General features: G+C 34.6%; 1 long non-coding RNA gene across 2 annotated transcripts; it reads right to left on the bottom strand.

The window, feature by feature from the left end:
• Positions 1–157: 157 nt before the first annotated feature.
• Positions 158–22,322, bottom strand: LOC139706076 (uncharacterized). Of its 2 annotated transcripts, none has more exons than XR_011707791.1 (3): positions 22,186–22,322; positions 20,003–20,143; positions 158–912 (listed from the first exon to the last, which is right to left on the bottom strand). It is a non-coding gene; the product is annotated as an uncharacterized lncRNA (long non-coding RNA). The 2 variants fall into 2 exon arrangements; XR_011707792.1 differs by lacking the exons at positions 20,003–20,143; positions 22,186–22,322 and adding exons at positions 3,794–3,933; positions 7,775–7,836.
• Between the last annotated feature and the right edge of the window lie 4,484 nt (positions 22,323–26,806).

The following is a 26,806-nucleotide window of genomic DNA, read 5'->3' as shown; positions in this document are numbered from 1 at the left end:
AGAGAGCAGCATTTTATAAATGTTTATGAAACAAATGAATGGATATTTTACAAACATATCAACATATCATGCATAATAGGTAAGAAATTACAAAAATATTAATTCTCTACTCTAATATTAAATTATTCTGCCAGTTAGTAAGGCCAACTGCTAGAACCCTGAACTAATTTATGCATTTCAATGTTATGCATATGTTGTGTGTGTGTGTGTGTGAGAGAGAGAGAGAGAGAGAGAGAGAGAGAATTAATGATGTCAGACAAGTTGACTGTGACCTAAATATAACCTCTCATCCTTATCTTAGAGCCAGAGAACAGATGCTATTCCTTGTTGAGTATATTGTTCTTTTTCCAACACATACTGTACACTGTAATATCAAGCATCTTAAGAAAATAAACAAATACAAAAGTTCTCTAGGCCCTAAGTACCCTTTACAGCAACTTCCCCTTTCTCTGCTTTCCTGTCAAAACTTCTAGCAAAACTTCTCAAGATACCTGCCTGCACTCACTCTAGTTTCTTTTTTAATATATTTATATTTAATTTTTAGTTGCATTTGAACACAATACCTTTATTTTATTTATTTTTATGTGGTGCTGAGGATCAAACCCAGGACCTCCCACGTGTTAGGCAAGCGCTTTACCACTGAGCCACAACCCCAGCCCCTCACTCTAGTTTCTTCTCATTTTCAAAGAAGCTCCAGGTAAGTGTTCATCCTCCATCTTTGTGGAAACCATTCTTTGAAGATCTCCATTGACATTCTTGTTTCAGCAGCATTTGGCACAGATAATAATCTCTTCTTTTTTTGAGACACTTTTTTTCCCCAAGGTTTCAAAGTCCTTGGTTTTCCTTCTGCCACAATGGTCTCTGCTTCTCAGTCTCATTTTCTGGCACCTCCTCATTGGAGATGCCTAACATCTAAAAAAAAGCACTCAGGTCAAGGAAGGAGTCTTTTCTGTATATGTGTTCACCACATTAGCCCTTTGGCTCATCTTTGAAATGAACAAGTTTATTTCTATCTAAGAACACTCTATTTGCTGTCTTTTCTGCCTAGAACATTGCTCTTCCAAATAGCCCTCCTCTCATGCATATCTCTACTTAAATGTCAGTACGATGGAACGATCTGTACTAATCCTTATTTGCTGTAGCCGATTTTTTCAAGGCCACGACTAGGCCCTGGTTCTGCTTTATTTTTTTATGGTATTTTATTGATAATGACATGTCATATGTTCATTCACCTATGTTTGTGGTTGTCTGTCTCCCTAACTAGAATGTAAAAGCTTCAGTCACGACTCTGCCTTGTTACTACCAATGTACAGGTGCATAGAAGAGTGTCTGACATACTACGGAACCCAATAAAGATTTGTTGAATGAATAAATAAAGAATAGTACCACATTAAAGATGTATTATCAGCATATTCCATGTTAAATATGTCACTATCCTCCTTTATTTACATATTCAATAAAATATTTTGACATCTACAACCTTGTATGGCAAAAGTTCTGCACACATGTATGTAAGAAGAGGAGGGGGACATAGTCTAGAGTTACAGGATGCTGTACTTAACATGTATGTACACTATTTAATTACAATGCAAGGAAGAATATGGCAGGTGCAACATATCTGTTTGTTTATTTGATCATTCATTGGGCATCTCCAAATAGCCTGCACTAAGGAAAAGTAGAAGGAAACAAAAAAGTGAAAAAGGGGAAATAGCAAGGATGGTAGAAGGTGATGGTTATCATTATACAAAATACATGTATGAAGATGTGAATTTGGTGTCAACATGCCTTGTGTGCAAACAGAGATATGATAAATTGTGTTATAAAGTTGTATTAAGAATTGTATCGCAAAAACAAAGAGAGAGCTCATGTATAATGGCATGATTTGGCGTGAACATACTTTATATACAGGGTTATGAAAAATTGTGCTGTGAATGGATAATTATGAATGTAATGCACTCCATTATTGTCATGTATGTAAGAAATTAATTAATTAATTTTAAAAAGTGAAGAAGGGAAACTGCAGAAAATAGGTGTCAGTATTCCAGATAGATAGTCTTGTGCAAGCAGCAGGCTGAACTTGACCTAGAGAGTTAATAATGCACAAGATAACGAGGAGGGTTTTAGTGTACTTTAAAAAAAATGGAAGAGGTAAAAATGAACTGAGTGACATTTCTAAGCCAAAGCACCTGAAAGAGAGCAGGCTGTGAATAGCTTGTGTAAAGAAGCGTTCGCCTCAGTCACTCCCTAGAGAAGGAAGATATTTTTGTTCTGAATACAGAGTATGTAGCAAAGACGTAGTCTCCAGAAAATTTATTTCAGGCGTGAGGGGAAAGAAGCCAAATACCGAGAAAAATATGTTCCAGACTATGACGATCAGATTAAATCATAATTTTATGAAATACTATGTGGGAGCATCCTGCACAGCTTTTTATCCTAAATTTCTGTAAGACCAAACTAGCCAAGTTTTCATATGGAATTATTGCCCTGATTTGAATCTATAATGGTAGATATTATAGAATTGTCAAAAGAGGTTAGCTTCAATTTTTGACCATTTGCATTCTTAGTGTTTGAAGAATCCCTCCACAAGAATATTTGACTTTAACTTTGAAAACCTTTTCACTTCAAGAAAAGTGTTAGATGTCTTAGAAAAACCACATGGTTTATTATCTGTGACTGTATAAGAAATGCTGTGCTCAGTATTTTTTGTTTTCATAAGAAATATTTGATTGTTTAAGTGCTGAATAGAAAGTTTTTTTTAAATGGTTATTGGATTGGTCTGGGATAATACCTACTACATAATTGTTTCTACAGAGTTAATTAAAAAATTGGGGGAAATTGTGAAGGAAGTCGTGGATTTTATTTTCAAATACAGGGCCAAATTAAGTGTCATATTAGCAAGCTCTAAGAGATTTTCAGCTTGGGCTTTGGTTCTTTCTAATCACCTGAGTACTGATGTGATTGCCTAAGGCAGCTGTGATCTCTGTAATCTTTGTATTCTCTCAGAACAAACTCTCATATTTATTATCTCTCTATATAAAACAAAAGGAACAGTACCTCCCTGTAGTGGGAAGGATTAGGCAGAGCTGGTCATAACAGACACAGAAAGTGGGCTCAGAAGCAGAACACCTATAAATTCACATTTTATTAGCCTGGTTCACATCCTGCTCGACTTCTCTCTCACTCCACAAGAGAAAATTCCTGTTTACTTGTACAATCTCCTTGGGACCATGGAGGAGTATGAATTGTGCTCTATGAAAAGAACTGCAGTCAGATGTGGGAAAAGTCAGCTTAATATGACCTTCGAGGGCTGTACATCTCCTAATCTGAATTCCTCTTAAGAGATCTACCATCCTCACTCCAATGAACTCAAACAGGAACCTTCTGTGAGCATCAGTTACTTAAAAATTCTACAGTTAATAAACCTAGAAAACTGGCCACAGACATGCTGATTTTTAAAATGAAGATAGACTACACCAACTAGAGAGTGAAGATAGCTCTAAATTCTTAATATAACTTTTTCTCTAAAACTTAGATATGTTTTAAAACAAAACAAAACCTTTGTTAAATAAGTATACATTCCTATTTATAGGAGACTAAAATGAAATGACTATACAAATTAACCTAATGGGGAGGGAAATAGAAGGGGAAAATCTCACAGGTATCAAATCATTCTATCCAACTGTTAGGTGGAATAAGGATGCTATCCTGATCTGAGTTACAAAACAGTGAGGTCCTTAAAGACACAGATGGCAGAATTCAAGTAAAATATCACAAATATGTCATCCAACTCTACCTTTACTTAAATTCTCGTTTTCAGGTGAAGGGTTCTGTTTGAACTGCTCTGTGGAGAACTGGAAACTATTCAGAACAGCCAACACGGGGTGGGGGGTGAGAGCAGAAACCTAAAGATCATTCCAGGAAATTTTTCTGGAACTGTTTTAAAAAAAAAAAAAAAACATTTATTTTTTACTTTTAAGTGGACACAACATCTTTATTTCACATTTATGTGGTGCTGAGGATCGAACTCAGTGCCTCAAGCATGCTAAGTGAGCACTCTACTACTGAGCCACAACCCCAGCCCCTGGAACTGGTTTTGAAAAGCTTTAAAGAAAATCTTAGATAGTCAACTGTCAGGGTTAGTTTACATTTGTTCTGATTTTAACATGGGGGTTAGACTATTTCTTGAGATCTCTCAACTCTTTCTATACTTATTTCATTAATAAATATATAGCTTATCTTATTCCCCAAAGTACTTATAGATGCATGGTAAAATAAAAATGTTTAAATTAGGGAAAATAGGGAATAGAGAAAACAAAGCTTGTATATTATGAAGAAGCCCAAGAATATGAACTTGAGATAAATGTATACATATACATATGTAAATATATATACGCATTTATACAAGTAGATCTATATGACAAATGTATACATTTTTGCAAAAGAATTAAAGGTTATTCATAAGTTCAGCTCTGAGTCTTCTATCAGATTAACTGAAGTGAGAGATATGATAAAGTATAAAATTATGCTGTATAAGATAAAAAAATATCCTACTAACTATCCTAGAGTCTAAACAAAATTCTCCCACAATTCTTCATAGAGGAGATACTTGGGAATTGTAGGGGCATCATCCCCAATAATATCCCTGCATCACACAGACAGCTCCACAGAGCTGTTTTTCACTGTGGCTGCCCCACCATTTTCACCAGGGACCTCATGCTGAAGTGCAGCTTAGCAAATGCAATTCAGAAGGACTGCCAAAACCACACAGTTGAAGCCCACAGCTTTCCGATTTCCTAGCTTTATTCAGGGATACATTTTTTTAATACTATTTAGCAATCCACATGGACTGGGCTGTGCATCCGTTGTGTTATCTTTTCTAATATAACTTCTTTAAAACCAAGTTTTGATAAGAGTTGGGTTGCAAAGATTATATTGTCTGGCTATCCTGAAGCATAGGCATTGCATCCAGCTGATTCTGACTGACAGCTGATGCAATCCCAACATCCAAAATCACCCCATTAGAACCTCTGAGATATAGCCTGAATTACTTCCCATTCCAACTCTATGGGAACGTGTACCATGACAATAATCTTCAGGTAGTGTTAAGATTATTTTGGACAACAGTTCTGGTTGTGATAAAACACATACATTATAACACAATACAATGACACTAAAGTTTAAGCTCCTCAAAATGGGGAACCTTTGTCCATTTTCTTTACTTTTAATAGAACTAACAGTAGCATATAGTTGACAATCAGAATTTGTTAACTAATGAATGGATGAATAGACAAATGAATGATCTTAGGGATTTCAAATAACTACTCTTAGCATTTTCAAAGTAAGTAATAATAAAAATACTATTGAATTTTACTTTAAGAATAATCTCTTCTTAATATTAACTGGCCAGAAAATTATAATGAATGAAACTCATATAATCAATGATGACTAATCATTGAACATACACATATTGTTAACAAATAATATATTCATACTAGGAGACATCTTTATTGTCTATAGATAATGCATTATGTATATTTGGATTCAAGAATGCCTGATATTAACTTGGAGGTCCCCCAAGAATTCATGATCCATAGGATGGGAAACAGTGGATAAAAACTTGGCCTTCATTATTTTGGCCCTGAAATTTGTCTCAGAGGATATTTCAGGTTTCCCACCAAAGTCATTGAAAAATGGTGTGATTAAGTGCATGGATGTTATCTCCACAGACTCACGTTTGAATCATGGCCCCACTGTGTTCTGGTTGAAATGTACTTTATTTCTCTGAAGTCTCTGAAAAGAGCATAATTATATCCACATCGTGAAAACATTGTGAGGATGTAAAGAGTTTCACACGTAGTAAGAGCCCTGTAAAGAGCTCCTTTCTTTCCAAGAGATGCTGGATGGATGACAAAAATTGATTCATGAGACCCTTCTTGGTTCTCTCCATTTTATCCATCTCATGAGATGTTTTTCTGTTCCCTATGGCAAAAGCACCTGTAACCACAGCATTTGAAATCATCTGATCTGCCAGGGATGGTGTATTGCCCCTGATTCTTACAGTGTCCTTACAAACACTGAAAGCAGGTTCTAAATAAATTTCCTATCTGGATCTCATAGAGATTTCACGAAGCTCTTCCTATAAGCAGTGTCCTGAACCAGGGGTGGAACACAAATGAAGAATCAATAAAAGATGCAAATATTCTTTTTTGTTATTGTCACATTTCTTCATAAATACTATACTCTGTCACCTACTTCCATAGCAGGCCAGAAGGACAAATAGCAGCCCTGACCATTCCCTGGTGACACATTGACAATCAATATGATACTGATGAATGAGCATTGCTTTAATATTTTTGTTCAATATCTTATTTAGGATTTTCCAAAAGAAAATCTAAACAATCAATGTGCCTGTAGTGTGTCTGTAACAGGGATTTGGGGATTCTTTTTATCTTTTCATTGTCTTGCAGCCCCAGACAATCGTCTCTTTCTTGGAGCTGTTACTGACATTAATGCAAGTATTTCTGACAAGTGGAAAATCTCCTTATAATTAAATTTCTGTTGTACTTTAATGTTTGTTCCCTAAAGAAAGTTCCTGTTAACAGATTTCAAGCTGTGATAATAATATTTTCTTCCTATGTTATCAAAAGTCGTAATCTGTTTTCTTTCCTGGAACAAACTCAAAGTAGCTGTAAGATTTAAGACAAACTGGAAAAGGTTCCCCCCCTAAAGTTTGAGTGAATTATTCTTGAGTATCAATTTAGAGTTTCAACAGAGTGACAGAGACTGTTAGCAAACCTACTGTAATAACTTGATTTAGAAATTAAAGTCTCCACAAATGTTATAGTCTAGAATCGGCTGACTTCTTCCCAGGTGGATGGGGAAGTAGGGGAGAGGTACATCAGAGGAATGTGTGCTTTAGAAACTATACAGCGGGGTTCAGTGGTGCAAGCCTGTAATCCCAGAAGCTTGGAGGCTAAGACATGAGAATCGCAAGTTCAAAGCCAACCTCATTAACTGCAAAGCAACACAACTCAGTGAAACCCTGTCTCCGAATAAAATACAAAATAGGGCTGGGGATGTGGCTCAGTGGGGGAGTGCCCTTGAGTTCAATCCCTGGTACCAAAAAAACAAAACAAAACAAAACAACAACAATAAATATAGTCTTCTATAGTCAAGTTATAACTTTTGATCATGATAGAAATAAACTCTAAGTATAATTTTATTCAGTTCAGTTTTTCCTGTTTATTTTTGGTTTTTGAATATTTTTCTTAGGAAATACCTTTCTTAGCTTAGAAACAAACTGATAAATAATACACTGATCAGAATAAAACTTCACTTCCCCCAGCTAATCACCTTTGAGCCAAATATGTGTGATACCAAATTCCTTCATAAACAAGACTAAGTTCAACAGAGATAAAAGTATGCTATCTTAAATCCTTTTATTTGTTATTCTCATATATGTTGAACTTTTTATTACTTTTGTTTTTTTAAAGTAAAACCTCTCACATAAAACAAACCACCTTTTGTTTTCAATTCCAGCTAAGTAACTGATTTCTATAAAGAGTAGGAATATAGTAAGTAAAATATTTAGAGAACAAAAATTTGTTGTCCCGTCTGCACTAATCAGTATTTAATAAAACATAGATATTATTATAAAAAGTGCTGCCAAAACAACTAAGCATACAGCAGTTTCATAAATTTCAGCCTTCATCTAGTATAGCTAACCAAGCCAATACTCATTTCTTACATTATATCAAAGTGACAGAGTACTCACACCAGTGGAAGAACCATGGACGCACTCTAGTCTTCAACAAAGCTAGGATGGGGGTCATTCCTTGAGCTGAGGTAGGAGACATCTCTAGAAACTTAGGGATTTATTTATCCCATGAAAAGGACGGCCTCTGAGAAGCTAAATGATTTCATCAAGGGAGTAGCGGTCCTTACACTAGAATAAGAACTTTAGTCCTTTGACTTCTAATCCAAGAGGCTGTATCCCAGACTTTTTCCCTCAGTAGAGATTTTACACCAGAACCTTTTTATTCCTAGGTGTTTTGCAGCTGTGTGAATGGAGAATCCATATTGCCCAAATGGAAAACAAGGTGTTTTTGTTGTTGTTGTTCCTGTTGTTAAGTACTGCCACTTCTTCCTTCTACCACATCTGCAAAACAGTATCACAGCTCCTGTGGAGATACGCTATCAACTGAGTATGGATGCCAGGAAAGTATATCTCTAGAACATTTGATGAAAGGGGGATTTATAGCTTGTCACAAGTCACTTACATGGCCAAGTGGTAGGATAGTTCCGAGACTTCTGGTTTTCGTTAATAGATAACGTTATACAACTTGTTCCCATTTCAAAGATGAATTGCCTATTTGTAATACTTAACCAAATAAAAATAGATAAATAAAAGGCTCAGAGGTCCCTCACTCTCAAATGGACCTCTTTGGGTTATTCTTACTTTAGGCAACAGATGTTTTCTTCAATGAAGACAGAGTATTAGCAGCAGAGGAGGTTCTTTATAAGGGTGAAGATGAAATAAGAATTAGCACAGGCTTTACTACAAATATTTGACAAATTAATTTTGCCACTATCATTATTAAATAAATGATTTGTTAAGGAAACAGTTACAAGTATTCATCACTAAAATTTTACTAAGTTAGTCCTCGTTCTGGGCATTTAATGATTCTCTTTTGAAAGAAAAAAAATGTAAATTCCTAATTTGCTAATACCATCATAAAGGCAGATTTCAGTGTTCCCTGATCAGTTAATCATCTTACTTTTTAATTTTTTTTTCAAAAATTATTGAAACTATTGTATTTACAAACCCATGTACAAATAAGTCAGAAAAGAAAAAAATTGGGGGGGGGGCTCTCATAAAATGCATGTTCTTTATGTGGTAAAAGTTGTCACCAGTCTTAGAGTGTACATACAGTATGTTAAATATTCAGTCACATAAGTAAGTCTTTTCCAAAAACATAAAATATAACCAATATAAGAAAATAATGGAAAATAAGGATATGAGATGTATGGTTAATGTGTGAAGAGTGCACCATTAAGTCCTCTAATCTCTTTAGAAGTTAGTCATGAGCTTGTCTCAGAGTTTTCTAACAACAAATGCAAAGAAGGTAAAAAGTTGTTATTACATTACCACAAGGTTTACATGATAGAAACACTCTGGCTGCCAAGGATAGGAAAAGTGATTTTTATTCACCTAACACTAGTGATTACTATAATTCTGCAAACACATTTAATTCAGGAAACAAACTTAAACTTTTTAGGAATAGCAACAAATAATAACAGTAAAACATACAACTGGTATGTATATGAGAAATTCTCAGTATTAATTCTCATACAAGTATATGAGGAAATATTCAGTATCACTAAAGATTAAAAAAATACTGATGAAGATGCAGAGAAAAGTGAATTCATACTCTGTTGGTGGGAATGTAAATTAGTACAGCTATTCTGGAAAACATTACAGAGAACCTTTTAAAAACTAAAATAGGATTACCTTATGACCCAGCAATTCCACTACTGGGTCTATAGGAAATGAAATCATTATACTTGCACATCCATGTTTACTGTAGCACTACTCACAATAGCTAAGATACAAAATAAACCCCATCAGCAGATAAGTGAATAAAGAAAATGTGGTATACATACAGAATGGAATATTATTTAGTCGTAAAAAGAATAAAATTCTGACATTTGCAGCAGCATGGAAGGAAGTGGAGGTCATTATGTTAAGTGACATAAACCAGACACAGAAAGACAAATGCCACATGTTCTCACTCAAAACTGGAAACTAAACAGTCCATCTCATGGAAGAGCAGAGTGGAACAGTGGTCACCAGAGACCTGGAAGGAGAGAGGAAGAGGGACAGAAAGAAGTTAGGTAAGGGACACCAAAACAGTTAGGGAAAATGAATTAGTTCTGATTTCCTGTCACATAGTAGGCAAACTGTTGGTTAAAACCATCAGTGATATATTTCAAAATAACCAGAAAAATGACTAATGCTTAAAAAAAAATGGAAGGGCTTACTATCCTAATTTGATCATTATACAACTGTATACATGTATTGAATTATCACAGTGTACTCTAGAGAGATATTAAAACATTATGTCTCAATAAATTAATAATAATAATAATAATAATAATAATAATAAAACAGAAATTGCTTAGGGAGGAATGAGAATTTAGTCAAGAAATAACACTCTACTATGAGACTTCAGAAAGCCACTTACATTATGTCTCAGCATTGTTAGTTAAAATGTTCATTAATTTAATATTAAAAATAGTATCATATTATAGTATTTTGGCCACATTGTAGTTGCAAGTTAATTTCTCCTAATTGATTTATAATATTATATGCATTTAATTAGAAAATTAAGGCTTGCACTGTTTTTGTAAATCCTGGTTTTAGTCGAGGCATGCCACATTATGATATGAACTTCTGAAAGCACTTTGTAAAACAGCACCTTCTGAGAAGAATTAAGGAATATTACGATTTAGAGATTTTCTTGGGGAAAACCTATTCTTCAATTTCCTTCCCCCTCCCTCTCTTCCTTTTAAAATTGGGTCCTAAGAACTGAGAGTTGACTTTGCTGATATCTAAATGTTGAAGAGTTAGTAAAGTATTTAAGGAATCCTATTGGCTTTACAATATAAAACAACATAATGTTTGGGTGACCCAAACAACCATTGAATGCATTAAACATAACTTTTAACCCAATATTGCACATAAAACGTGATAAGCTAAAATTATGTATATTCCAAGAATTTCTATAATAGATAAGTCTATTAGTAAAAGGGAGTAAATATTTGTTCTATGTGGTTAGAGAAATGAAATAAAGAGCCCAAAGTATATTACCATGTCATCTGCAATCTAAATTTACATGAGAAATTGTCGATCTGTGTGAGTGACTTCAACTATATTCTCTATGTTAGCTTAAATGGAACATACATTTAGGGGAAATTCATCTTTTCATCACATAGCTCTTTCCTTAATTCTTGTTTAGGTCTTGACCAAGCAGGATAACTTAAGAACATCTCAAAATAGAGATACTGTCCCTTGATCTTTTACTACCCAAACTTTCCTTTTATTTACTTATTTTGAGTGAAGGGATTGGAGAAAAGGACTAATCATTGCTAATGAATTTGGTGCTGGTGAAAAATACCAGATGGGCAGTCACAGAGACTGAAGTTCTTTTATTTGCAGGCAGAAAAAAAAAATATTTCTCTCTGTAGTTCTGAGTCCAGATGCAACATGGAGTACAGAGTTATCTGCATTTCCAGACCTGTACAATTTCTCCTTCATTAATCAGTGTTTTCACGTTTCATCAGGTATCATTTCTGATAGACATATTCTGGCTACACAGAAATCACTATTTCTCATTACTCATTTCTCAGACAGCTTTTGCAAGAATAGGTGTTGCACATCAGCTGTGTCTCTTGGCATAAAGGTTGTATAGTAGTGAAAGAAAATGACTTAAGAACAAACAATGTAACATGTCTGATGATGTGTTTTGTTCTTTTGTTAGAAGGAAACAGCAATGGATATAACACAGCAAATTTTTGTATAATTATTTCTTTAGAATAGTGCTAGTCACCAGAATTCTGAAGGACAGCTTGTTATTTCCAAAGAAAAGCCATGACCCCAGAGATTTAGATAACTTGCCTAAAGTCAGCCAGATAGTAAACAGAAAGGATCATAACAAACCCGGAGTCTGTATGACCATAAAGTCTCTATGTCACCCTGTCTCCTGGCTGTCAAATCCACATCTCCAGACCAGATCAATAATCTCGTGTCCCAGTGTCTCTGAGATATTTTCAGTTTACTCTTAGCATGTCGAAAATTGAATCTGAATATTTACTCACTAACCAGCTTCAATTCTGGTATTTGCATCACTGTTATAAATGCTTTTTGGAATCACATTTAATTTTTCTATCATTTACATCCCCAGTATTCAGGTATTCAATCTTCTAGTTTTTTCTTCAAAATTTCTTATGATTTTCAACCACAATGGGGACTTTTAAAAATCATAATATTGCAAAATTAAATATTTCTGTGAATATTATTATGTCTCTATATAGCAATCAAGACTGGGAAATATTCTCTAAAGCAAAAATTTTTGTATTTGAGCAGAGAAATTAGAAGTAGTATTTCTCATTTCTTCAAAATAATCTTTACTACTTTATTGTTGCAAAAAAAAAAATTGAAAATCCCCAGTGATACAGCAATTTCTCCCTCTACTTTTCTACTTCTTCAGCTTCTTGTCATTAAGCTTGCCATAAACTATGTAGTCTCTCCAGACTAATCTGCAAAGCTTTTTCCAGTTGATGTTTAAATAAATATATAAAAAATAAAGATTAGATAATACCTAAAAAGCCTTTAGGAAGTTGTTCTATGTCTAAGACACTGCTAGAAAAATAAAAACTCTACAATATTGGGCTTAGGTTTTGTGGTCAGTATCACTTCTCTAAAATGAGCACATTGCTCCAGCTAGCCATGATATATTCTTATTTCCATCCTACCTTTATGTTTGATAAGCCACTGAATTTTGCTTTAAAGGATACCTTGTGGTTGAGCATGGAGTTTCCATACCAGATCCTCAATAAGCCCTTCTACTAGCCTGACTTCCTGTTTTCTTCCTGCCTTGGATAATAAGTATCCACAACACATTAAAATGCTGTTTACTTAATACTGTCTTCTGTTATTCCCTTAGTATTTTCTTAAGTTTTTTTTTTTTGTGTGTTTTTTTTTTTTTTTTTGAGATCAAGAACCAGGTCTTAGAACCCTTCTTTTAGTCATGTAAGAGAATTTATCAAATCGAAAAGGATTAATAAATTTCTGTTGATTTTTTTATTTGCTATTAATACTGCCTTTGACAACAGACATTTAAAATATATGTGTGTGTGTGTATATATATATATATATATATATATATATATATACATGTATACATAAATATATATATATACCTACACACACATAACATATAAACACATAATGATGTGACTTTTCAAAGATTTCATGAATTTTTCCTAAATTTATGAATATATTAACATTTTAGAAAAACTTAAAAAACTCATATAAAACATAAGCTCCTAATCATCATAGGTTAGGTTTTGGATTCGTGAACACTACAGTATTTTCTATCCAGATGACTTCAGGTTAAAAATATATAATTATATTTTAAATTTTGTATTCTTAATAATAATAAAAACCTCAGTACCTTTGCTGGTGTTTAGATGCAAACAAACCTGACAGCCTATCATTAAATTTTCCCAGATTCATGAACTCGCAGAAACCTTATGTTACCATTTAAAGTAATTGTTAAAAATACACCCACTGCATAATAAAGTTAAGAACTGTTTTTATATATTTAATTCCACTGAAGCTATTATAAACCGTTACAAAATCTAAAAATACACTGCCAAATATTAGCATTTCAGATATATCTAGTAAAGTTTACACAACTGAGAGAAAAGGAAATGAGCCTATGAAATATAAAAATATCAAAAATGAACAAAAACAAATTTGCTTTTCCACAAGTGATTTTTAAAAAGCATCAAAATTAGGTGACTTATATTGAACTCTCTACTCTGAATTACAAAATTTTGATGGAATAAAATGCAAAGCAAATAAAGGGAAGAGAAATACCTAACATTTATTACAAATCTGATTTTTATCATTTAAAGAGGTATATTCCTTGGGCAAGTTAATGAATACTTCTGAATTCCTAGTTTCTTCTAAAAAAAAGATAATTCTTAGCTGTAATTATTATGAGAACTAAATGTGACAAAATCTATGAAATCTAGAATGATGAGCAGATATACATGAGTCATCAATGCTTTTGTTGTCTTTATTGGAACCATAGGATTCTGAAATAACAAATGGCCCGAAACTGGGGCTGATTTATTCTTTATTTCACTTGCCAGAGCTCAGTGTACAGCTCTAAAAGAATATACATCATTTCTAAGTGGAAGAACATGTCCTCTGTTTCCAGGTTATTCAGCACTTACTTATGCCAACCTCCTTGCTTGTTAGTCTAAGTTTCTTAACCACTGCTTTCTTACCAGATTCTAAGTTCCTCAATCCTCAGTGCTTAATTCTCCTCTTTTTCAAACTCTACATGTATATATATACACACACACATACATACATACACATATGTTCCTTCATTTGTTTTCCCTGCAATGTGATAATGCATCTGCCTGTAAATACCTAGGATGGCCTAGAACTAGGATCCAACTTGACTTTTATCCATAAACATTATCAGTTTTCTGTGATCTGCATTCCAATTTCCTACTTCTTAAATGATAAGTGTTTCAAAAGCTGGGATCCCATCCTTCCCAGGACAACTTAGTGAAGTCTATCTCAAGTTGAGAAGAAAAATGCCAGTATCTAGGAAGCTCAATATGGTTAGCTCCTTTTCTCCCATTAATTCCCATGGCATGGCCATAGGAATTATGAGGCAAAATAAGAGTGACCAGAGTTTGTAGGTATTTAGGAGGTTGAACATTTGAACCAACTAAGAAGATTTGATAAAATACTTCTGCCTGGTGCTGGCCCAAAAGAATTAAGTCAAAATTGGCCGAGTCCTGCTGCCCTGAAAGAAGTGGAACTTTTTCTCCCTGAGGCTTCCATGCATTTTTAATGACACAGCCATCTCCCTAGCTTCTATCTGAGCAGATTAGGTTTCAGGTCCTTGATGTCTTAGATTTTAAAATTCCTGAACAATAACATTATATTTACACGTTGCCTAGGTTCTGAGGGAAATTCCTTGGCAGAGGCTGAGGCAGATGCTAAAACAACAGGTAATGTAAAACTTTACAAGTTTGATTGTCTTCCCCACCCCCATCCCTGCCCAAGACCAAATGGATCAAGAAAGTGCACTTTGGAAGGTTAATTTAATCCATGCTTTTTCTTTGTAATAATAAAACTTTATCTGAAAATTGCTGTGAAACTTTTGCGAGTCCCTCTAACCATTTTGAAATGTCAGCAAAGTAGAAAACGAAACCACGTATATACCAGAGTGATAAAACATGCAAGCTTCATATGTAGTCTCTCTCTATCTTTTTTTTTTTTTTAAAAGGATCTAATGGTTTCTTCAAGGTGCAATTTAAGGAGCTGATATCAATTCATGTTACTTGAGCTATGTTTACACTAAGATTTAGTTTCCTTTCTTAAGTACTTTAAACTTAGTAGCTTCAATGATGCTCAGTGAATCCAGACACTCAATAAATGCTTTTTGATGATGATAATGATGGAGTTGTAACAGGGGTGTTCTTGTCTTTACTTCCACTTAATGTCTCGCACACACGTTGTCTTATCAGTGTGCTTTTTCTTAAAATTGGATAATGTAGATATTGTTAGCCTGCTTCTTTGTCTTCATTTTTTTTTTTTTAAATAGAAACAAACCCTTTAAAAAATCTGCATTTCCTTAAACCAAGTTAGATCTTCTATTCATGGGACAGGTAACATGAAGAAACTCCATCCTGCTGGGTTTTGTTCTATGCTTGTTTTCCTTTGCCTGACTCCCCTGATCTTCCTAAATACTTCTATTCAGGCTGGGTTCCCACAGGTAGTGCTATGAAGTGGAGTTTAGGGTCAGGGGCCACTGGGCTAGCTTTCATGTATGTAGCTCTAACTGTAACCCAATGCATCCCTTTCCCCTGAGCAAAGCATTTGTCTGCTCAGCAGGAATTGTCTACATGCAGAGCAGGGTAAGACCCTGCAGACCCTTCGAGGGTTGACATTTGGAGAATTAAAACTCACATGTGAAGTTACATTATATTACTTTAGATGAGAAAATAAAATATTGAAATATTGCTAGCACCTCATTATGCTTTGGAAATACTAATTGGCTTAAGTTTTCAAAAAGGAAGTCCCTATGTGAAAAAGACGGTCATCCATAGCTAGTTGTTGTTGTAGTGGCTTCCCTATAAAACAAAGACTAGCTAAAAACACTACACAGACCCCTTCCAATCAAAGAGCCGGGGCTTGAAAAAGTTAACTTGACTGCCTGATTCTGAAGTTCTCATTTTCTTTGCCAGACAGGTTCAAAAAGAATGTCTGTTTTCATTTCATCAAGCTTAAGCCATACATAACATCCTTTCCCACTATTTACTAGACTACAGCTATCAAATGAAGATATGATGTCTGTGTTTGGGTTAGTTGCTTTAAATTCTAATGACCATGATGTAATCACAGTAATCAAGAAAAGCTCCTCTGTCCTTAGATTCAGGTCCTTTGCCATTGGCCTAGCACACATAAGCCTTTTCATTAAGCTAACCACAATTTTGCCTAATTTGTAATTATCAGTAAGCCTGCTTTACACAGTGTTGTGTCCCCAAATTAAAGCTTGTTCCATTGGTTTTGTGTTGTGGTAGTGGCTGTTGTTCTGACAGAACAGTTTATAAATATTTGGATAAGACAACTTTATCAGCAGAACACTTTTTACTATACTGATGTGTTTGTGCATTTGAGTGTTTCTTTCAAATTGTGTCTTTTATTTTTCAATTTGCCCAAGTAAATGTTTAGAGAAACTTGGAAGTTTAGAAAGAATTAAATTGAAAGAAAAAAAAAAGATGGAAACTACGAAGTATACATGTAAATATAATTTTTTTTCTTAAAATCTTTATAATTTTGTGTTTTAAAACAATAAATGTTCCTATAAATAAAATGGAAATATTCCTAGGATGAGGAAAATTGAGCTATTGTGAAGAAAATGTGACTATATCCCTATTTTAAGCACCAGATTTTGAGAAGTACAAAATTATTCTTTCAGTGATTCACTGAAAGGGAACCATAAGATCTCCTTCATCCAGGCAAGAAATTTTGCTAATTAATTTGGGAATCAAGGACCACTAAATAAAAATAACCATTTCTAACTAATAGAATGTTGCTACTCAAACTCACATAACGTCCATTTCATCAGAGATACCCTGAATAGCATTAGCATTTAGTCCCATTCCTGACATATACTGAAATTTATGAAAATCTTCTGAGTTTGAATACCCTTATGTTTATGTTGCACATATGGGATAAATTTGTGGATTTTTTTAGGTTGCAAGGTGAGTAGAGTAAGGGAAAGAGGAAAATGGTTCCCTTGCAAGGACCAGGCATACTTAAACTAAGACCAGATAAGCTTTCAGTAGTGTCCTGGGAAAGTGATAGAGAACACTCTCTCCCTCTGTGAGCCTCTTTTATACTGATGTTTTGTGGGGGAGTAGTTCTGTTTTGTTCTGCAGTGCTGAGGATAGAACCCAGGACCTCCCGCATGCTAGGCTACCACTAAGCAACACTTCCAGCCCTTCTCCTTCTTTTGAACTGAAAATGATGATCTATTCAAATAGTAAAATGAATAATTTTTTCTATACAGTATGAAAATATGACTATGGAAAACTCTGAACCCTCCAATTCCCCAGTGTAGATAGATGACCATGACTGACCCTCACAGGATACCATACCACAAGGTTAATTAACTAACCTAGATTCATTAATCACCAAGCTGTTTGAAATTAATGGGTTGCTACATATCTTCTCATACAATCATCTTTTGGCAGATACTGTTTCATTTCCACCAGTTAAAATCATTCATGAAAACCAATAAAAAGGAGGATCAGCAGTATTATTTCAGTTTATTTAAGTAAAACTCCCTTGAGAACTTTTTTCTGATTGGTCTTAATTAAATAATAATTTAAGTGACTAATGTGAATATGACCAATAAAGAAAAAGAGTTTTAACGTTACAGTAGTGATTTTTTTTTCCCCAAGAATATAAGGAGAACAACAATTTTGTTAGGTGGGAATGGTGAAATTGGAAATAAAACACAATCAATATGATAAATACAATAAGGTGTTTAGGTTAATTGGTGTGACATATGTCTATTATAAAAAGTTGTGGTGGAAGCCATGCCTGTTAACCTTTAGCCCTGGAGCCTTATTTAACAGCTAACTTGCTTACCAGCAGGATACTTTTGTGATTTCTTAGTTTGGTCTGAGCATAGAGAGGTAAGTCCTGACAGTGTCAGTGCAGAAAAAAAACAATTTTTTTCCCTTGAAGAATACATTTTCCATAGCAATTAGTTCTTCTGGGGAAATTCTAATGTACTAAGAAAAATTACCATTTTGTATTTAAATGAACTAAAGAAAAAAACAACTATGAATTTGTTTTAACATTAAATTTTAAAGTGCACAATTTTGAAGAACCACTGACTACCAAATTGGAAAGAAACATGAATTATATATGCTTGTTTTTAATCATTGTTAACTTCAAAGAAATGTACATTATATACTTACATAGGTATGTATGCATGAAATCAAGATGCAAATTGGTATAAATCGTGTTAGTTCTTAGGCATTGTTTTAAATGTAAATAAATAATTTTTTAACTTTGAGATTTAGCAACACCCTGGAAATAAATAAAGCTACTCTTCCATGATAGAAAACACGAATTTTGATTCTCTGTCCTAAGGAGATGCAGATGATGTGGGCAATTCATTTAGATTTATGTGGCGCCATGGGTTATTCTGCCTTATGATATCATTTCTATCATTCTGATGATCTGTTATTTAGTATATTATATGTTTAATTTAATTTTTAAATGTTTATGCACTATACTACCAATGATATGTAATCTCCTATGGGAATGGATCCCGGCAGCATCTAATACAATTGCCTTGCATACAGTGGCATCTTAAGGAAATGTCTGTGGTCTTGGCTTGACTTAAAGCTTTTACTCTGAAGGTTTGGTTATACTTAGAAGAAGCAAGCGGTGGGGGGACCTCAAACATCGTAAAGAAAGGAATGGAGCCAGGCAACACAAATGAAGAGTTTGCAGCTGTATTTGAAGAGGAGGGAACATAAGGAAATAGAATGAAAGATGAGGCTGAAAATACAGGTTTAGTGGGTATCACGGAGGGCTTGGGCATAAAGCCCAAACTTATCCTTTGAATGTAGCAGTCAGAAACACAATGACAGGGGCTGCAGTTGTGGCCCAGGGGTAGAGCGCCTGCCTTGCATGTGTGAGGCACTGGGTTCAATCCTCAGCACCACATAAAAATAAATAAATAAAATAAAGGTATTGTGTCCATCTACAACCAAACATAAATTTTTAAAAAAGAAAGAAAGAAAGAAACCAAGTGCCAAAAAGAGCCAAGAGTTAAAAAGGCATGGGCATCTAGTAGAACTACACCTGGCAGTGATAGGAATGTGGCCAGTGCCAAAGTGAACTGTCATCTCAAACACAGCCTGAACACCCAAAACTCAGCACAAGCAATTACTGACATTTAGGAAAGTAGATACAGTGCTGCCAGTCCTCTAAATCTTTTCATCAATAGCCAGAAATCCATTATATTGTGAAAATAATGTAAATTTAAAATACTATTTTAGTTTTTAAAATAATTGCATGGATCAGATAAAACATATCTACAAGCTTGATATGACATAAAGACTATTAAATAGTTTGTGTCTTCTTTGTTTACAAAGAAGAGGTATGGAAAGCATCAGAAGGGAAGTTTTTACTGCCACTTCCTAAATATAATAAAAGATGTCCTATGACATCACTAGACACATTTGGTCATTCAGGAACAGTGATGCTGCTCAGTAGACAACCAGCAATTTTAGCAATGGATCCTTTGCTTTCAAAATAGGGTGGTTCAGTAGTTTTCAAATATGCTGGAAAAACGTAGCTCATTTAGTTAGCCTTATAAATAAGCTGATTTTCCCCTCTTAATCCCCACTCACTGCTTAGTGGGAAAAAAATTCAAATTCTAGCTTTATCCAGTTTAAAACTCATTCTGGTTCATGTATGAAATGGCCTCTTTAGCTAATATTTCATATGGTAACTCCTACACCAGGCCTCTCTCTAAATTGATCTCTACACGTACATTAGCTGTGTACACTTGTTAATAGCATAATGCTCCCAAACCATCTGATTTCTGGGCATCCTATGACTTCCATTTCTAAACTGTTTCTACACTCCAAAATTGATCACCTCATTATCCACTCAGTAGTCCATTTTTTGGGTGGAGATGCCAATCTTGCCTCCCAGGAACAACAGCCATCAGACAAATGAATTTCTCCCCCTCAGTTATTACATTTCATACCCAGGTCTCTGCTGGTGTCCATCTGCATCCTAGTCATATATTTAGAAATGCAAAAAAAAAAAAAAAAAGAAGAAGAAAGAAAAGCACATCAGAATCTCCAAAATACTATCTGCTTTATTTAAGTATTGTTGAGAACTATAAAAATCAAAATTTAATGAAGCTACATTCCCTTCATCCCAAACTCACAAAACTTATTTTGCAAATCCTTTTTTTCCAGTTTTATTCCAAGGCAACATTTAAAACACCCAGATTTACACATTGCGGGTCTCATATAAATATGCTGTGAACTTTTTCTGATACTGGGGAACATGGATTCTGAGGCTTTGAGACATATTGAACGATTTATCTTTTCATTCTAACTAATTTCTACTCTCTGAATCTAGAAGGCCTTCAAAACACAAAATGATTTAATACAAATGATGTCATGCTATGTGTGCATTTCAGGCTTTTCCTTGCCAAAACTTCCACGTTAAAAGAAAAGACTTTAAAATAAATAAATAAAATGATTCTCAGAAGACACTGATGAAAGCTATTTATATCCCTCTACTCCTCCACTACTCAAAATGGAAACCTCCTCTTGAAAACTTGTCAACAAATGTTTTGGCCTAGTATAGTAAAACATCCTTTTCATTTAATGTGTAATAATCAACAACAATGTTTGAATCCATTGCCTCCATAGAAGATGCATCTTCTCTGATTATGTAAATGAAATCAACATTTTTAACCTCAGTGTTTTCGTGTTGCTTCAGGAAGATGTCAGCAAGCTAAGATCACCTGTTAAAGGGTTTGAAGTTACTGTATTTTTTTGAAGTGCATTTACATATAGATTTAGATTAGGTGGAGAAATTGGTGTCTCATCTAGTGATTGAACAATGTGTAGGTTTCTTCACATTGATGAGATGAGAAATTAATTTTTTCAAGATGAAAAGAAAATAGGTAAAGTTTCTCTCAACGTTCAGCCCGATAGTTTTAACGAACTGTTGTCCAGATGAAAATGGTGATATTCTGAAGAATGGTAACTATTGAATGAACATAAAAATAGAAAATCGCAACTTTTCAGACGTTTGCTGTTCTTATTTTAGAAGATGACTGCACAGAGCCAGCCTGAAGAGGGGGATAAGATTTCACATTTTATTGGCGTTTAGGGAAACTTTATACCCTGTCTCTGGAAAATCAGAAAGGGAAGTGGTTCTAAGGAATCCACATAATAATGTATGGGAAAGCCAACTAGAATTTACAAGGGAGGGGACTCTACTGGTGAATCAAAGAGCTGCCAAGTCACATGTTGCACAATTTATTAATCGTGGGCTGCTCCACCAGCCAGCAGTTTCTCCATTTTCTCCTCATTTATGACTTTATTCCCACTAAGCCACTAAATTATTTTTGGTGCAAAATATGTGTTATGAGTGAAAACACAACACAGGACAAAATGAGAGGAAAGTAAACACTTGGCAGCTTTTGAAAGCAGGTGGAATGGGTCAAGATTGTATGTTGCCTGGATTTTCAGATTCCGGTTTTGGCCAGGGAGCATTATTTTGTTGTAAAATGCTACACGAGTCTCAGCTTGGTTTTCAAGAAACAAGGACTCAGCATGATTTTGAAGTCCAATTACCGGAGATCTGCTGGTGCTAAGAAATGTCATTGCCCCTGACCCCACCTCTGTTTCCCAGCTGTGACTCCAAGTAAAGGAAGTTCATAGATAACTACTGACCAAAGAGAGTTTTCTAAGAGTTCACTTAATGATTCTCTCTACTCACTTTTGAAAGTGGCCAAGCATCATATGTGTCGCCACTGTTGTGTTCTACCTGTGGGTGAATAAATAATAGGCTTTCCTAACTACCCCTCTTTTGGTATTTTTATGGGTAAATGGTATTTTAAAACATCGTGTCTCTTTTTGCACTGGATTCTCTAAACCTGGATAAAGTTAGACAAGAGATTCAGCTCAGGACTTTTCACTTTTCTTTGCTTTTTGTCCTCCATCGAAAGCTAAGAGAGCGTCCACCAAGGTAATTTGGGCTATGTCTGTGCTAAGATGTACTGTAGAATATCCCCTCTAAGAATTTATGTATACCCATTCATCTAAATGAAGAGCAGTGGATCAAAGAAGCATCATCTCTCTTCCAGCCCAAATCACCTGCCATTTTGCCCCACGGAGGCCCCCACTTGTTCCTGGGCTCTTAAGCTTTAATTAACCTCACTGATGTGAGCTGTAGAAGAAGCATGTCCGTATATACCTACAACCAATGGAAAAAGAGCATCCGTTTAAACATTCTGAATTATCACTCTCTGCTCTAGTAAATAGAGAGGCCATGCAGGCAAAGGAGAGAGTAGACCCAAAGCAACCTGCATCGCCACTGCTATTTGGCAGTTTTCAGTCTATCACACTCCTGAGAGCAGTACCAGAAGATGCTGTGCAGACTCCTCCAGTTCCCCCTCCATACGCCTTCACCCTCATCTGCTAATTTACCACCTGGTTGAGTCAATCAAATGGCCTCCCTCAAATCCCTCCTCTAACCTTTCTCTGTCTTTGTCCATCTTTTCTTCCCTGGTTGCTATATGGGCTGCTCCAATTTCCCCAGCAAATGCCTGCTGCTCTGCTGTGGCTCTCATTCAGGGGTCTTGTTCGTCATTATCATTATTTTGCTTCTTTACAATCTTTCATCCTGCTAGCCATTACCCTTTACAAATAAAATCCAACTATTATACTCAGTCTCTGTATTTACTCACTCCCCAATCTCTTAAGAAAATATTAGCATTCATAGAATCTTAGACTTCCAGAGCATTAGAGTTGGAAAGAAATTTGTGAGACATTATTCTTGCTAAATAATTTTATGAATAGAGAAAACCCTATGCCACTCCGTAGTCTTTCCTCTATGCCCACAATTTTAATAAATGCATTTACTCAGAGATAATGAATAATTTTCCCCTAGTCTTCATTTTTCCTGGCTTTGCTATCTTTAGGAACCATTTCATCCTAGGTAAATTAGTTCCTCCAAATCACCCAGACCTATTGATTTTTTTTTCTAATACGTAATCATCTGGGATGATGATAATCATCAGGTCCACATACTCAGCTTTCCCAAGTACTCGTCGTAAATTCTGAAAACTATCCTTGGCTCACTCCTCCTGTTAGTCCTTAATTTGAAAATAATATGAAATTATATCCATTCTTTTCTTCTTTTCTATTGCCCATAATGGCTTTCCATTTCTCTTCATGGATGATTTTAATAGGCTCCTACACAGGGTCCTCAAAGACTTGATCTGTGTCCTCAGTCCATCCCATATGTTTATACCTCATTAATTTTCTTCAAGTGAAACTCTGATAGGTCTTTACCCTTGAAATCATATTCAAGCTTAAAGTTCCAATCCCCAATACATTTGCCAATTAAATAAACTACAATGCCTAGTATTCAAAGCTCTTCAGAATCTGGGTCCAATTTTTATTTCAGATCCATTATTTAATAATCTTCTTTTTAAACCTTAACTTAAAATGAAGTGCTGGACTCTCTATAAATATTCTCCATGCTTGCTGTGTCTGTAGCTTGCTGCTTTGCCATGACTTCCTTGGTCATCCCTTTCTTCAGCACCATCTCTGCTAAATAAAATACTCATGCTCACCCCGATCTGAAGATGGCTTAGCACTGCCTGTTCCTGTTTGATGCCACCTAGGATATTCTGCTTTGTCTTAGATATACTTCAATTGTTCTTACCTTGAGAGTAAAAATTGAGACTGAAAACTGCTTGATTTTAAGTTTTCTAGAACTCTTAATGTAGTCACTTCTGTTTGGGTATTCATCTGTAGATTTAGGTATGTCCCATAGCTTGTAGAAAATTCAACAGGCTGTAGAATAAACTCCCTCTCCATATGCTTATTGGATCCTGCATTAAACTTCTCTTTTCACAGAATTCCCTAGGCTGGGTTTATGGCCTCATTAGTAATGCAACAGGTTACCTGTGAAATCTGTGAATCTCAAATATCTCAACCTTCGGCACAATTCCCACCAATCATTCACATTGATAAACAAGTTGATATTTTTTTTCTAAATTCCTTATAAATTTCTCATTTCTTTCCATCAGCATTGCCTCTATCTTACATAAGTCCTCAACATTTTACCTAAACATTGCCACACTCTGGTGGCCACCTTTGGTTTCCCATTTGTAACTTCTCCTTCCATGCTACTCCTAGGGTGGTTTCTCTGAATGACAAAACTGATCATGTATTCCATCTTCTTTAAATCTTCCCACACTTCCTATAACCTGTTCAAGCACTTTGTATGGCTTGCAAACTCCTCCACCATCTGGCCCTGCATTGCTTTCCAGCCTCATTTTCAACGATTTTCCAAACATCATGCAAACACGGAAAAAATTTGGAATGTCAACCCCCATCAATTAAGTAAATCCCGATGACTCTTGAAGGCTCCACTTGATCCTTGTTCTAGTCCATCACAAAGCATCAGGTGTTGCTTATCTATCAAACCACATCATAACTAACTTTTTTTGAACTTATATAATAACTTTAAGTGTACATCTTGGAATTAAAAGAAATTAAAATTAAAAAAAAACAACAGTTACAAATACAAATTTCAGGATAATTCTGGGGGAAGGGCCAGGAGAGGTAAAATAGAGAAGTGACATGGAGGTAGATGTTAGTCACTCTTAGTCTAATTGTGGGATAAATTCATTAATGTTCATTCTATGATACTTATTGGGATTTTTGTTGTTGCTGCTTAAAAATGACCATTTGTAGGCAGAGTGTTTCATTAACTAAGGCACATGAGTGAAAACCACACAGGACATCAGATTTTTTTGGATTCTAATTAACAAAACACCTGCAATAGTTTTTTATTATTCAGATCAGTACTAATCATATTTTTATAAAAGGTGATGTTTTAGGCTGATGTACTTTTCACTATATTCTTTTTGATGCTTAGTTCCATGTAAAAATATATAAAATAATGACAGAACCAATAGACCAGTACAGGTAGATACATTTAGGCAAATATATCTACTCAAATATTCAAATTTATATGTGGAGATTTTATTGCAAGGTGGGTTCTGTTCTCTAAGGAAAAAGCAAGTGTGATTGAAAAAATAATAATAACCACTGTGTATTCTCTTGGGTACCCTGAACTAACACAGCTTCACTCACCAAGTATTTACTGAACATCTGTCAGAATCTAAAAGATAACAGCAATAAATATAGTTTCTGTGGGGGAAAAAAAGAGTATACCAAGCTAAGAGCATCCACTCTGTGTCCCATTTACACCTTTGAAAATTGATTTATCAAGTCATAGAAGTAATTGTTCTCTCAATCCAATTCAAGGAGAATTCTGAAAAAAATTGTGATATGTTTCTTTATATCAACTTAATAAAAGATATTATTATTTATGACACATTAATTCCCAGAAGATGAAATTCATTCTTTATTTTCTAACATGGAGTTTGATATTTTATGAACTTAACAATATACTGATTTCTTAGAAAATGAATTCTAATTTAGTAATAGCAATTGGTTGTTTATATATTAAAGCTTATTATTCAAAAGTTTATAGGGAACTATTATATAGTATTTTAAATGCAATAATAACTTGGGTTTATTTTATAAAAATTTTGCAAATATTGTCTAATATAAGATAAGTGAAACTGAAAATTCTGACTTCTTAGTTTCAGAATTTTATTGAAAATTTTTATAGACCTTTCTTTTGAGACACACACAACTATACACCCAGAAATTGACCAGAAATTTAAATTAAACAACAGTGGTGTTAAATATATGAACTTTTGAAGAGCACAAGTATGGGGACGTGTATAAATAAAGTCAGATTTTATACACTGCAGCAGTATCACTAATTAATATGCACGTGGGAAACATTACAGGTCTAGCACAGGGCATAGCATAAAGGAGTTTAAAGATTCAGGTCAGTATTTCATTTTTTTTTTATGGTAAGTAAAAAAAATTGATAGACGCAGTGACAAGATAGAAAGGTGAGATTGTGATGAATTTAAAATTGATTTCTTTTACTTTCATTTTAGTAGTATTTAACATTTATTTCACAATTGCCATGTGATTCATAGGTGAAATGCTTTGGAGGGAACTACAGGCTCAACAGATGCAAAATTGCTGGACGGGTGACATTACTCTTCGACGTGGCATGTGTAGTCTGAATCATCTAAGTCCTCAAACTTCATAGAAGGAAAAGAAAAATAAAAAAGGAAAGAAGGGAATGATAGTTTTGTTATAAGAATAAGCCTATGAGATTTCAGTGATTTATCATAATGGAAAGGCTGTAAGTAAAGCAGAGGAAAATGACAGCTTTAGCAGAAAGCACCAGCATAAAACTTCAAAGAGACTTTCCATAATGTCTGTGATCCCGGTTATAAAGAGAAGAGAAAAGAAAATATTCAATCCACTTAAATCTAAAACAAATGGTCATTTATATGGCACAAACACCCCTTGTCCAGGCAAGAGGGTCAAAAGAAAGAAGGGAAAGAAGTAAGATAGTAATTCCTTCTTTAGGAAACAAAGAAAATTAGATTTCATGGTTCTATTTTCTAATGTTAGGAATAAATATCTAAGCTTTGTTATTCTAAATTCTCTGCAATCTCAGTTTTGAGAACTGAATAGCTATATCTAAACATGTCCTTATGATTTACATGTATACATTTGGTTTTACTCTCATCCATTATACATC

The sequence above is a fragment of the Marmota flaviventris genome, chromosome 1 (genome assembly GCF_047511675.1).
Source record: "Marmota flaviventris isolate mMarFla1 chromosome 1, mMarFla1.hap1, whole genome shotgun sequence".
NCBI classification, from domain to species: domain Eukaryota; kingdom Metazoa; phylum Chordata; class Mammalia; order Rodentia; family Sciuridae; genus Marmota; species Marmota flaviventris.
Note: the sequence above shows the minus strand (reverse complement) of the source record. Positions and strands in the feature narration are given on the sequence as shown.